General features: G+C 39.2%; 1 long non-coding RNA gene across 1 annotated transcript in view; it reads right to left on the bottom strand.

The window, feature by feature from the left end:
• Positions 1-3,553, bottom strand: part of LOC125273863 — a 36,587-nt gene extending 33,034 nt beyond the window's left edge. The window contains exon 1 of the long non-coding RNA XR_007186128.1: positions 3,460-3,553. This is a non-coding gene — a long non-coding RNA (uncharacterized LOC125273863). The remainder of the gene's footprint in view (positions 1-3,459) is intronic.
• Between the last annotated feature and the right edge of the window lie 9,772 nt (positions 3,554-13,325).

Below are 13,325 nucleotides of genomic sequence, written 5' to 3'. Positions count from 1 at the left end.
CTATAGCACACAAAGAAAGTGAAAGATTTCTGTCCCTCCTTTGAAAATCCATTACACCAAAACTTTGATGCTCCAAAACAAACCATTTAACTATATTAGATGGCTTTAACACGAATAAAAAAACATGAGGCAAACAATGATCACAGAGTTATACAAATCTGTAATCCTAAATCCATATCCTGACAATGAAACCAAGTTAATGTTGTCATTAAACGTAACAGCATAGCCAAACAAGTTTTCACTTGCTATTGGATTTAAAGGGTTAGTTCACTCAAAAATGAAAATACTGTCATTAATTAATCACCCTCATGTCATTCCAAACCCGTAAGACTTTTGTTTATCTTTGGAACACAAATGAAGATCTTTTTGATAAAATCTGAGAGCTTTCTGTCCCTCCATAGATAGCCTACGTACGTTTTGCTTTGGATGGATGCACTTTCTTGAGCTTTATACTCGTTGGAACCATTATGTGTCAGGATATTTATTAATAAAACTCTGATTGTGTTCATCAGAAAGAAGAAAGTCATATACACCTAGGATGGCTTGAGGGAAAGTAAAGTTTGGGGTAATTCTCATTTTAAAGGCCCATTATTCTTCAATGTGTTGATGTAATTTCAACTGAAACAGGAAGACAGGGCGATATCGAACAGCCCCGCCCCTTTTTTTAAAATAGCCAATAGCGTTTCGTTTATATCACAGCTCGGCCAGAGCCGTTAAACTCAGTAAGACCTTTGTTTCCTTTTAATATCTAACCGTTTATCCTCCTAATCTCCTCTATATCACTTTAAAATATAGCATTCTCTGCAGAATTTAAATGGGTCTGTTACCTTTCGTGGTCTGAGCCGACTCACGGATATGATCCGCTCTGTGCCTGGGCCAAAGCAGACTGTGCTCGCGCTGCAGCGGTTCACGTTATACTAACGCGAAAACAGACTTCATTTGCATCAATGGAAAGCTTATTTACATTGTCTGAATCTACTATATTCTACTATTCTACTATAAAACAGCTCGCTAGTGTGTTCATATTTTTTACTCACACCTAACCTTGATGGACTGAACAGAAGAAATAAATCAAAGAAGATTTCCATGTCAAAGAAGGTGGAGCCCGAGAGCACACCTACCTATTATGTAATTGGCACAGACATTGGCAAGTGTGCTTTGACAAGATGTTTCAAACTCCAAAATAACTTTGTTTTGGCCTGATTGTTCTTTTTTTTTTCTTTCTTTTTTTTTTTTTTTAATTACGACAAACCATTTCATTCTTTGATTTGGCTTGAAATATGTCAGGGCCTTTAGAATATACAGGTACCACACAAGTCAAGAAAATTTCAGTTTCTGTCAATGGCTCTATAATGTTAACAAAACACATGGATGCATTTCTTGTCTGTCGCCACCACATTTATCTCCTGACTGGTGCTGAAAACAAGCAGGTACAACCCAGCCGCCATATTGATTAAGGCTAAATAAGCCCCAGCAGCACTTGTAGTGAGTGCTTGTTTGTGTCTGTTCATGTCAGGGGCCATTTCCACGGCAGGAGACCCCTGAGGAGTGCAAGCTGCACACTGCAGAGCCACCAGAAATGAGGCGCTGCCTGAGCTAGGCCCTCTGCTCTGCGCGCCATCATTATTTTGAAGGAGAAAAACCCGGTTTGACAGATGAACTGGGGCCAGAGGAAAAAAACACATCACTGATACGGCACATAACAAGCTCTCAGAAGAGAGCAACACTGATTCATTTCTATGGTAACCTGTATCAAAACAGATTTCCACGAAGGATCTCTTTGTTTTGGTGCAGGGGGGGGGGGGGGGGGGGATCATTCTGTTTGGTGGGAGGAAGAATTCAGGTGTGAGACCGATGCAGGTTCAGGGGTATTAGCACTCAGTGTGGTGATGAGTTAAATAGCGAAAGGTGAGTCGGCAGCGCTCCCAGAGCTGGACTACGGAGGGATCAGTGTTAGAGTTGCTGTAATTTAATGGGTGAGATATATTTAGGTCTAGTAGACCTGCAGGTCAGGGGCCGCTGGGTGAGAATGTGAGAGGGAGCAAAACTTCAAACCGCCAGCGAGGTTACGGGATTTACTTCGGTATGTGGGCTTGTACGGCACTCTGCTGTTTCTTGAAGAGGAATGCTCATATTGCTTTGACTCTCAGCTCCTCCTGATCAAGCGCACCTGTTTGCTTTTTACTTTGACCTACCTCAAGATTTAGCCTTTTAGATATTCTTTAGAGTTATTTAGTTTTTAATTGACCTTTTTTTGATAGTTTTGTGATGTTTTAATTCAATTGTGGAACATTTTCTGCTGAACCCCGTCGTGTTATGTTTGGGAGACTTATTATAAAACATTGATATCTTATGACATTTCCTAATATTATGAGAACTTATTTTAAACCATTTTCACTTGATAACACACTTCAAACATCCTCCATGAAAATGTTACTTCTCTTTGAACACTAAAATTCTGATTGATAAACATACTGTTTGGAGTAGTTTTATTGTATTAAAAAAAGAAAAACAATGCTACCTTCTGACATATTTTTGTGAAAAAAAAAGAAAAAAGAAAAAAAAAAGTTAAATCTGCAAAAATATCTGCCTACTGGCTTTTGAGGAGTTCTGAGAAACATAATAATATCATTTGAAAGGAAAATAGGTTTGTCTCAAAATTACTATATTAATTTTTAACATACAGCATTGAGGTCTCCAGGGCCCCAACCATATATTAAAGCCAAATCCTAAACATACATGAAGGCAATTATAAATGAATGTTTATAGGATTAAAAGCACATCATGAGTTGATTTCTCTTGAATGTCAATATATCATTTCATATACTTGAGTGAGCCAGGATGGGAACAGGATGACTTTAACAAATGGGGCACAAGCAGTCACAGAGCTGCCCTGTTCCCATGAATGTAAAACAATGGCAGGTTTGGGGTAATTATGGGATGTGGAGACCACTGGCCTAAATGTGGGTCAGCACTGATGAATATCCTGTCTGCATGGGGCATCCCTTACACTGTCCCACCCCTCGCTCTCTTTTCCCCCAGAGCTCATCCAGTGGTCATGCATATGCCAGGATAGTCAATAATGGTTTAACCTTATTTTTACTCTCCTTTAAACCCCAGACTTTTTTGTTCATTATCTTCCTCAATCCACAGAAACACACTCATGTATCACTAAGAATGAATTGTGTCCACTGATTTGCACACACTGTTTGCATTGGTTTACAACCCAATTCAATAAAAAGTGCCAATCAAATTAGCTCAGAATGCTATTTACATGGCACAGTTCTCCATCTTTCTGTCTGGTTCTGAGTACTAGGTTGTGGTGGAAACAGCAGACTACAATCTAACATACTTTACTGCACAACATCGCTCTATCACCTGAATCAGCTCTATAAATTGTTGAAAGTGTGTTTGTCTAGTTCACATGTTTGGAAATATGCCCACTTAAAATGCTCTTACCCATCATTGGATCATCATTTGAGGAATCTCCACTTCCATTGTAAAAATGTACACAGACTTCTTCTGCTGTTTTCATGATGCACCAGTGAAAAAGGTGGATTTCTTCCATCTACTGGACTGGAGTGTGAATTACTGGATGGTGCACAGAAGTGTAATGGTGGACATTATGAGTTTACTATATATATATATATATATATATATATATATATATATATATATATATATATATATATATATCAGTGGCGTGAGGTCCATAAGCTGCGAATGCTGCATACCCAAGACTAGGCAATTAATATTAACATTATAAATTGCTATTAAATCCATTGTCTGAGGTGTACCATAAAGTCTACATGATTGATAATGTGTTTGTAGCTGTCCGTAATTTATTTGCCAAATGACATAATACATTTTTAAATCTGCCAGTTACGGAGACTTCCGGGTAAGCAGCTTTTACACCTTCACGCATTTGTTATGGAACGTCAAAATTGTCCCGCATTCTCATTGGTTTACTGGCCTATGGCATATTTCATAGGCAGGATAAGCTGTGAGTGGATCGCTCGCCCAAGAGGGCGCCTTGTTTGCCAGATCTCGATCACTGAAAATCACATTGTATTTGATACAAAACTAACTAGACTAAATCAAATTGCTATTTTTTATAGAAATTCATTTTCTCCATAGGGATTTTTTTTTTTAATGAAAACTTTTAAATTGTTTAAGACAGTATACTGTAACTATCAGAGGATGTTAATCTATAGTCTGTGTGTTTGTTAAAGTCATCAGCTTGCATAATTTCAGCTTTTTTTTTTAAAGAATACTGATACTTATTTTATTTTATTATAGCCTCCTTATATTTATTATAATTACATTTTATTTTTTATTTATAATAGGGTGCTAATACTAATTATGTTATACTTTTTTTTTTTTTTTCATTATTAATTTAAAAAGTACTTCTTGCATACATTTAAATTGATGCCATGGTGTTTTTTATTTGTTGTGTCCGATTTAGATCTGTGTCCTAAACTACGTTTAAAGGTGAAGTATGTCGTTTCTGTGACCTAGCGGACTTACAAAAATACAGCATATTTTGCGAATTTACCTTTTGCATGACGCGCCACCGTCGACTCAAACATCACAAAAGCTCTTACAGTTGCTTGTGAATTCACGTCTCAACTAGGTAAATGTAGGCTACTCTCAATAAAAGGTCCAATATATTAGAAATACTTTTCGCTGTGTTGCTATTTGTCATGAAGCAAATGAATTAATTAAAGCCCCGGGTATACTTCACTTTCTGCGCCCGGACGCGTCTTGCATCTTTCAAAGTATACTAAACCACGGATGCGTGCGGATGACCGAGTACTGTGATTGTGTTAAATTCACCCAGATATTCATAAAAGTTATCTTCTTTTGTGTTCCGCATAATAAATGAAGTCATACAGCTTACAAATGACATGAGGGTGAGTAAATGATGACGGCTTTGGGTAATTTCTATGATTTATTCACTGCAGTGTGGAAATGTACACATACAGTACGGGTGTGCCTCATACGTCCTAAAAAGTGAAGCTGTGGGCTCTTTGATCGCCCTCTGGTGGCTGGATGCAGTACAGATCATAAACCTCGCCCTCTCAATGCAAACGAACGGGACTTGAGTCAAAACAAAAAATAAATTACGACCCTCTTGGATTTCATCTTAATTTGTGTTTGGACATGAGGGTGAGTTATTGACAGAAATTTCATTTTTGGGTGAACAAACCCTTTAAGTTATTTCCCCCCCTTAGTTTTAATCAAGAGATCATAATCCAGGCCAAATAACTCTCCAGTAACTTCAGCATAATTTTGTAAAATTGTAAAGCCACTCATTCTACACCTTCTCCATCCCTCTAAATTTGTTTATTAAATATTTTGGCTAAATTGATCATACTTTCAGCTACCAATGAGAATCTAGCTTAGTTTAACACATTGTTACCATTGTAAATACATATTCTGTATAGGCCTAGTCATAATAGACTGTAAGACATTGCAAGCTTGCTCATAATAGATGTCTTGCCCTTTATTTATTTATTTTTTTTGTTTGTTTTGTTTTGTTTTGGTTTTTTTTACACAAAACTTTACCAAAGGAAACATAAGCAATTTTAGTCAGCACAATTTTTTTTTTTTTTTTCTCTCAGAAAGATACGACCATGGATACAATTTCTCTCTTTGCCTTTCAACATCTTTTTAAGACACCTCCAATCATTGACATTGAAGGTGTGCTGGTAATGAAATCAACTTCTGAAGGCTTTGATTTTCAGTCTTAATGAAGGCAAAAGAAGGGAAAAGCAGCAGTATCAATCAGTCTGTTTGGTTTCTTTCATTTGTAGAACAAGCGGGGAATAATTTGGCACCTGATGCAGAGAGGAGCTGGGCTAAATCAAAGCGTATAAATAATGAACTCTAATTAGCAGCGTGTGGGAGAGGTGTGATGTCTGTCTGGATGGCGGAACCTCTGCCTGTTCTCGTGATCAGTCACTGCGAGAGCCTCACTAACGCAAGAGGAAGTCAGAACTTCTCTGTTAAGGGAGGGAGGGAGGACAGGAAAGTGGGAATTGGGGGACCCACATGCTTCTACAAACACTAATTGAAATCTTAGTGTGCTCATACACACACATTCGCACATACACGGTGGCACAAGCTGCACTGTGGTTAATTTAGAATTAACCTGTCCCGTTGTGAAAGGTATTGTACCTATGTTCAGTATTTTTGTAATAATCGCTTGACTAATTGAAGGTGTTGGGTAGTTTTGCACAGAATAAATAGTGGCCTAATTAGAAACACAGCAGGTTTGTGATATCCTAGCAATAATACTGACACTTTACAACAAACACTCACTGGCACACAAGGCTTGGCACTGTCTCAGTGGCTCGCTGAATTGGGAGAGGTGCTGGGTTTCACCGTGTTGCATCATGGTATATTATCTAACAAGCACAAATGTCACTGTGCCAACAAACATCACTTGGACCTGGTGGGTAAATAAGTCCCTTGGTTTACACCAAAATGTGTAAAAGGAAAATAGGGGGGGGGGGGGGAGAGAAAGCTCTCACTGATGACTGTGCTGTGGTGGGGCTTACCATTGCACTTATTTAATAAGACGTATATGTTTATTACACAACCTCCGAACCATTTTTTTCCCCCCACAGATTTTCCTGCCATATTTATCTTACAGTATGTAAAGAGAAGAATCTGATTAGACTCATTGGCTGACCCCTCTCCTTCTGTGATGAATTATAAGAGTCAAGGATGCAGAATTTGATTTATCTCCCTGACCTTTTCTATGCAAAGGATACACAGTCTGTACAACCATAATGTGACACGTCAGAAAAAGAGGTCATGTCTGTTAGAAAACATTGGTGCTTCTTCGCTCTTTCTCTCTCTTTCTCTCTCTCTCCTGCTGTCTCCTATGGCTCTATTGTTTTGTGTGACAGCACAGAATCCAGCACCGATCTAATATGGTTTTTGTGCCGTTTTTACTGGAAATAAGGTGAGCCTTAGCAGATGAGATATTTCCCAGACTGCATTTGCTCAGATCGAATCATTAAAACGATAAAAGAGACAATATTGACACAATAAAAGAGAAATCAGAATGATTGGTGATGACTTTGATCTCTTATAGCCCATCACTTTCTACCTCATATGAGCCTCTTTAAAACTCACTGAATTGATCTTAATTGTAGGCTTTAATGCAAAGAGAGAGTAAATGAGGAGGGAGGAATAAAATAATAATAATGCAAAAACTAAGTCCGTATTAGGAGGATGCAGAATCAGTTCAATAAAAGCTCTTTACTCTGAATGAATATTACAGTTATCTATGTTTGCCACAATTAATAAGCATTACCCTTACTGTAGAATATTCTGAGCAAAGAGGCACCTGTATTAAAACACATATATAAATTATGTTTATCTCTTATCCTGAATAAGAAATCAGGTCTGAATTGGAAAGGGAGGATGCTATAAATATTAATGATTTTTTTAAACTTCAAAAGGGCGATAATATGGGATTCTCAGGAGGTGTCTCATCTTGAAGGGGGTAGAGAGAGGGGGGTTTGGGGGAGGGGAGGGGAGGGGAGGGAAAGCAACTGTAATTAAACATGGATGTATGCCTTCCTACGGCCGGTCTGGGGTTTGACAGGCCTGCAGAACAAGCCCAGGTGCAGCTGAGCGTGACAGCGAGCTTGTGAGTACAGGGACGCTACACACACATTAGCACCTACCCTGGACAAGAACACTAGCACAGGGAACGCTGACTGCACACGATCCGCCTGAATCTGCTCTGTTCGCTGCAGTGATTTCAGCTGGGAAGAGAATGAATATAACAGTAAGATGCAATTAAAAGGTATATCTGACTATGTTAGCAACTTAATAATAATGTAAGTATGCTTGTACATAATGATGAGGGTCAGAGATGTCGGGGTGATACAAAAAAAGACTCATTAAAAGAGTCAAATTCTTAAAAGAAAATTTAGCACAACCTAAAAAATTAATAGTATTATTTCTTAGGGAGATTATTTCTTAGGAATAATAATGATTAAGTTATAACTATCCAATGTGTAAGGGAAATGTACTTTTTACTTGATTGTTCAAGCCGTTAAACTCTAAAATTTGCTGAAATGGTCTAAAAGTTTTCAAAGTAAAAGTATACAAAGAGTCCGATTTATTATTATTATTATTATTATTTTTTAAATATATTGGCACTGTGATTTGTGTAAATGCCTCAGCTATTATTAAAACACAGGGAACACTTTAGCATTTTACTGAAATTCCAGACTGAAAAAACCCATTCATTTTTCAAAATCCAAAATTCATTGGATTTGTGGCATTTTTTAGCTGTATACAAACAAAGAGAGGAAATGCTAGTGGGGTGTTGAAGAAGAAATAGGCTTGTGGGACAGGTGTTTGTGTTCCTCTCATTCCAGCTTTATCTCAGTAATTAATACATGAGAGGCCAAAACGTTTGCCAAGTGGTTTCCGAAGCTGTTTACTGTAAACAATAACAAGAATAACAACCCAGGAAAGGGAAATTAAATGCACAAGTGCAGCACAATGGACGGTCATGTAAGCGGCTAGCTGGAAGGAAGGAGAGGAGAAAAAAAAATTGAGAATAAATAAAAAGACATGAACAGTCCAGGTGGTTTTAAAGAGCGTGCAAGAAAATGGGTGAGAAATGAGAGAGAGGGGAGGAGAGCAATAGGGCAAGAATATTTTTAAAAATGTGGTATTGTGAAATCGACGGAGGGAGAAATAGAGAGAGAGAAAGGAGACAAGGGAAGTGAGGTAGTGAGTGCTAAGCCCCAGGGCTCTGAAGGGGAATTGTAAAGTAACGCTGAGTGAGTGAGCATATCCAGTTCGGGGACGTCTCCACAGCTTTTTTGTCCGCTGCCGGACACCCAGAGAACACGGTAAGTCCCAGAGCGTCTCAGCCGGGCTCGCTCTGACATATGCAGCCTTCCAAAGATGAACAACATCACCCCCAGTGCTTGCCAGAAGGTCGGGAAATTGCTCCCATTGCACATCGCTTCTTCTTCACACATACACACAAGAACCCTCCCTCCTGTTTCCCCCTGGCCAGGGTAAAGGTAGCTTTTACTCTCCTTAACTCATCTACTCTAAGGGACTGCAAGCTTTCTCTCACTCACCAGACCTTTTTCCACATGACTTTACCCAGTTACAGGCGCGCTAGAGTAAAAACCCTCCTGCATGCGCGCCCGCACGGGGCTGAATAATGGATAATGGGCCTGTGATGAATTTTTTGGGGAAGATCTTGACGACACCCAACACCTCTTCCCCTGCACACCCCCTAGTCCTCCATAAATTAACCACCGCTCATAATTAGCTACGGAGAGACAGTAGAACAACTTTGAGCGTTAATAAAACATGAGCACCAGCACTATTTGGCTTGCTGTACATGTTTCTTGTGGCGAGGATGATCCTTTTCAGACTACGCTGCGATCGCTTACAGGGGAAAGCGCCTCGAGTACAGAGTGCAGTCGGAGGGCATTCCCGGGCAAAATGATGCCTGTTTGCATGTGAAAAGCCCCATTTACCTGCTTTATACCTACAGGCGCTCACTCACCTCGTCTTTAGCTCTCTCTTACTATCGTGCTTTTGAGACCTTCATCAATTTTCATTGGTTCAAACAGCATGCATGCAGCAGGCGGCGCAGGGGCAGGTTCTTAGTCTACATCCATTTATCCACATTAAACGGGAGCTTTGGGGACATCACCCTGCGAGAGATGAGAGTTTAATGGCACTGTCCCAAATAAGTTTTCGTTGTGTACTTCCGCACTCCATTTAAGATTCATATTCCCTTTTTATGCTTTTATCACCCTGAATAAGTGGCGACCCAGCCAAGCGTTCACCCAGCCCTTCATCTGCCATTTCAGAGCACATTTACCAGCCCAGCCGAGTAAACCCCCGCCACTGAGCCAAACAAAAAAAAACCCTGCTCCATACCGGCGCGTTCCCCTCCTTATTCCCCCATGTACATTTAGAGCCAAAGGAGGAAGTAACTGCATCACATCCCCACCAGGGCTAGGAACCATTTGGATATTTTGGATCTTTTTTTCTATGTATTTGTTTTAACAAAACCCTCTCCCTAAGTCCCACTACAGCCGGCATTGCCGCATTAAACACAGTCAACCGTCTTTGCAATGCTAAAAGAATTGACCTTACTTGCACCAAATAAAATAATAACCATTTAGAACTATATTTCCTTTTCAGTGGCTTCTACTTAACTACTTAGCAAATCATGTAGCTATTAAACATATCAGATGCTAACAGTGTTTCTGCCAAATTAGCATGTAGGGTATCAGAATGAATGTGGAAACGTATGAAAATGCCAGTGTACATTAGGCTTTGTGAAAGAGACGCACTAGCTGTAATGCTCTATTGGACGCAGAGGGGAGAGACAGAGGTGTGTAATGTGTACTGACTGAGTAAATGAGCTCATAAAGTACCGCCTGCCTTCAGGGAGTGGAGAACTACATGTGCTAATCTTCATCAACATCCGCTCCCTGCCATGTAAAAGAGCAGGAACAACTGAGTTACGCACTCTGGACACGAGCAGCCTACATTAGAGGGGAGTGTTTTCCAGCACAGGACACCATTACTACCACTCCCAGCATGCCTCAGGATGAGACGGCTGTCACTGAGAATTAGCCACGGGGGCTCTGCCATGTAAACGCATGATATGTAATTGGAAGAAGGAAAAAGGCAAAGGAAAAGTGTAGGGGAAAAGAAAAGGCTTTTAAAATAATCTGCCAGTTCACCGTTACATTGTCGAGACCATGTGCCGACAACATAATGAAGCTTTTAGCAACTGTCAGACCATTGGGCGCAGAATACGTTACGCCCGTCTACTTGCTTTCCCCGTTTGTTTCGTTCTTTTTTCTTCTGAGTGGATCTGTGGGTAACCTTGTGTTGATATTTACTCACTGTGAGTGCTCTTGCTGCAGTTTTCTCGAAATGACCAGTTTACTTGATAATATCGACAGCTCTAGTGTAAAATCTGCTGGCATCAAAGGTCAAAGAGAGCAATGTTTTTTCCCCCTCCCATCTCTACGGGCCGTCTTCCATCTCGCGCTGAGTAAATCTCAGAGCGGAATCACTTTTCTGACAATAATTTATAAATTATGCACTGCTTGTGTTTTGAATTGAGAAAGGCCTTCATATCTTTTCCATTAACTCAGATTAAGTTTTCATAGTGATGCTGGAGAGAATGCTAGCAATATACCAGTCTCATTTTAATGAAAATTTTATCAGTGCTCTTTTCTGTTGTACACTCCTATTGGGATGTCTGTGAATCTACAGCTTGGCTTTTGGACGTGAACTCCCCTCAACCTGCCTGCCAGTGGCTCTGAACGCTTCAATATTTGATGGGCTCTGGCTAACTCAGCCGTAAGAATTCAGCTGCAGAGATTTAACTCTAATGTAAAAATTGTGAACGGATGAAAACTGGGATGTCATAAGTAATACATCTATTCCAAGAGGGGGAACCGCTACCATTTGTGGGGAAGAGGAAAGACAGGAGAGCAAGAGAGACAGAGAGCGAGAGAGAATGAAGAAAAGAAAGGGATTTAAGAAGGAACACTGCACTCTCTTTCTTCCTTTTATGTTCTCAAAATGAAAAGCCTGGAAGCTATGGGGCTAACAGCTAACATTTTCCCCTGACTCAATTCCTTGCTCCTCCAATTGATTCTTAATTATGAGCACTCTTTTTCCCTTTCTTCACAACCATCAATAAAAAAGGTCCTTTAATGTCATCTTTCTGAAGAAATGGGCATCACACCACTTAACGTTCATAGGTCAAATCCATTTCAAGGAGCATTATGTTCGCCTCTCTCTTCCTCTCGGGCTCTTTTTCTTTAGCAGACAAACACACTCACACTCTCGGTCACCAAACAGATTCCAAAACATTCGGAAAATCTGTCTATACAGTTCTGCTGTGTTGATGCATGCTTCCTTCGAAGCGGAAGAGGTCAGCTGAGATGGGTCTGATGAGCACGTTTTGTATCTATAGATGACTCCCTTAAGCCATACGCTCTTTGGCACAACGCATACTGCTGGTAATAGCTCATCTAACAATGATTTCTTTGTGTCGGGGAATCCAAGGAGAAACTCTGTGTGGAGAGAGGATGGTGAAACACTTTGTTGCCTTAGTTTTTTTTTTCTGTTTTTTTTCTAGCTTCTCATATAAAAAGCACTGGAAAGAAATGTTAGTTGTTTAGCGCAGTTTAGTCGTTTAACCAATAAGATTATTATTATTATTATTATTATTTGGGCTTTTTTTATGTGACCCTCATGTTCTGTTTGGACCCTGAGGCCTTTTTATATTAATAGTCTGAAAAATACTTAACATTGACATATTAGGCTGATTTTTATTTTTACTGATTTTTACTTCAACCAAAACTCCATCATAAACTTAACCATCCTCAAAGAAAGCTTTACATTAATTTAAATGAATAAAGGAATTTTCATACTGTATTATAGCATAACATCTCTAATAGGTGTACATTTTTGTGTGTGTGTGTGTGTGTGTGTGTGTGTGTGTGTGTGTGTGTGTGTGTGTGTGTGTGTGTTAGATTTTGGTCAGAGGTACATAGTCAAGGATTTTGAGTAAAATAGCTGAAGTAAAAGTATAAAAGTATAAAAGTATAATATAAAATATAAAAGTCGGTAAATTCAGTCTTTCTAGAATATAGTTTGCTAAATCATTGTTTAGAAAAACAGAACAGGAGAAAAAGAAAAAAAAAGAAAGAAATATAGACATGTGATGCAAAAACTTTTGTGGATGACTCGCATAAAGGACACAGTACACCTAAAGTGGCACAAGCTATTCCTTACGCCATGTTTATCACTTTTTATTACCAATAATAACAGAGCTCCTCAGGGAGCTGGAGGGTAAGTATGCCCAGCAGCACTCTTTCAGCCACTTTTAGACTGGCTGCATCCAGCAAGCACTCAATGTATAATGCTTACTGGGAGTCTCTCCATTTCTGAATATACACGACTACAGTGTCTCTTACAGCTGATAAATAAAAAATCATTACTGTAATGGCACTGATTTGGACTTCACCTGGATACTACCTTGCACAATCTAAAATATACATAATCTAAAAAAAAGTCTGCAGTGGGGCAGAAAGTCTGAGATCACATTGAAAGTATGGAAATAATTGAAATATGTATAAGGATTTGATTTAAAGTTGAAATGAAAAGAAAGGAATATGATCATAAAATGAATAAGACACATATCAGAACCAGAATGAGATTTATTGTGAAATATGTTTACACACACAAGGAATTTGTCTTGGTGACAGACAGATAGTAAAATAAAATAA

The sequence above is a fragment of the Megalobrama amblycephala genome, linkage group LG8 (genome assembly GCF_018812025.1).
Source record: "Megalobrama amblycephala isolate DHTTF-2021 linkage group LG8, ASM1881202v1, whole genome shotgun sequence".
NCBI lineage: Eukaryota > Metazoa > Chordata > Actinopteri > Cypriniformes > Xenocyprididae > Megalobrama > Megalobrama amblycephala.
Note: the sequence above shows the minus strand (reverse complement) of the source record. Positions and strands in the feature narration are given on the sequence as shown.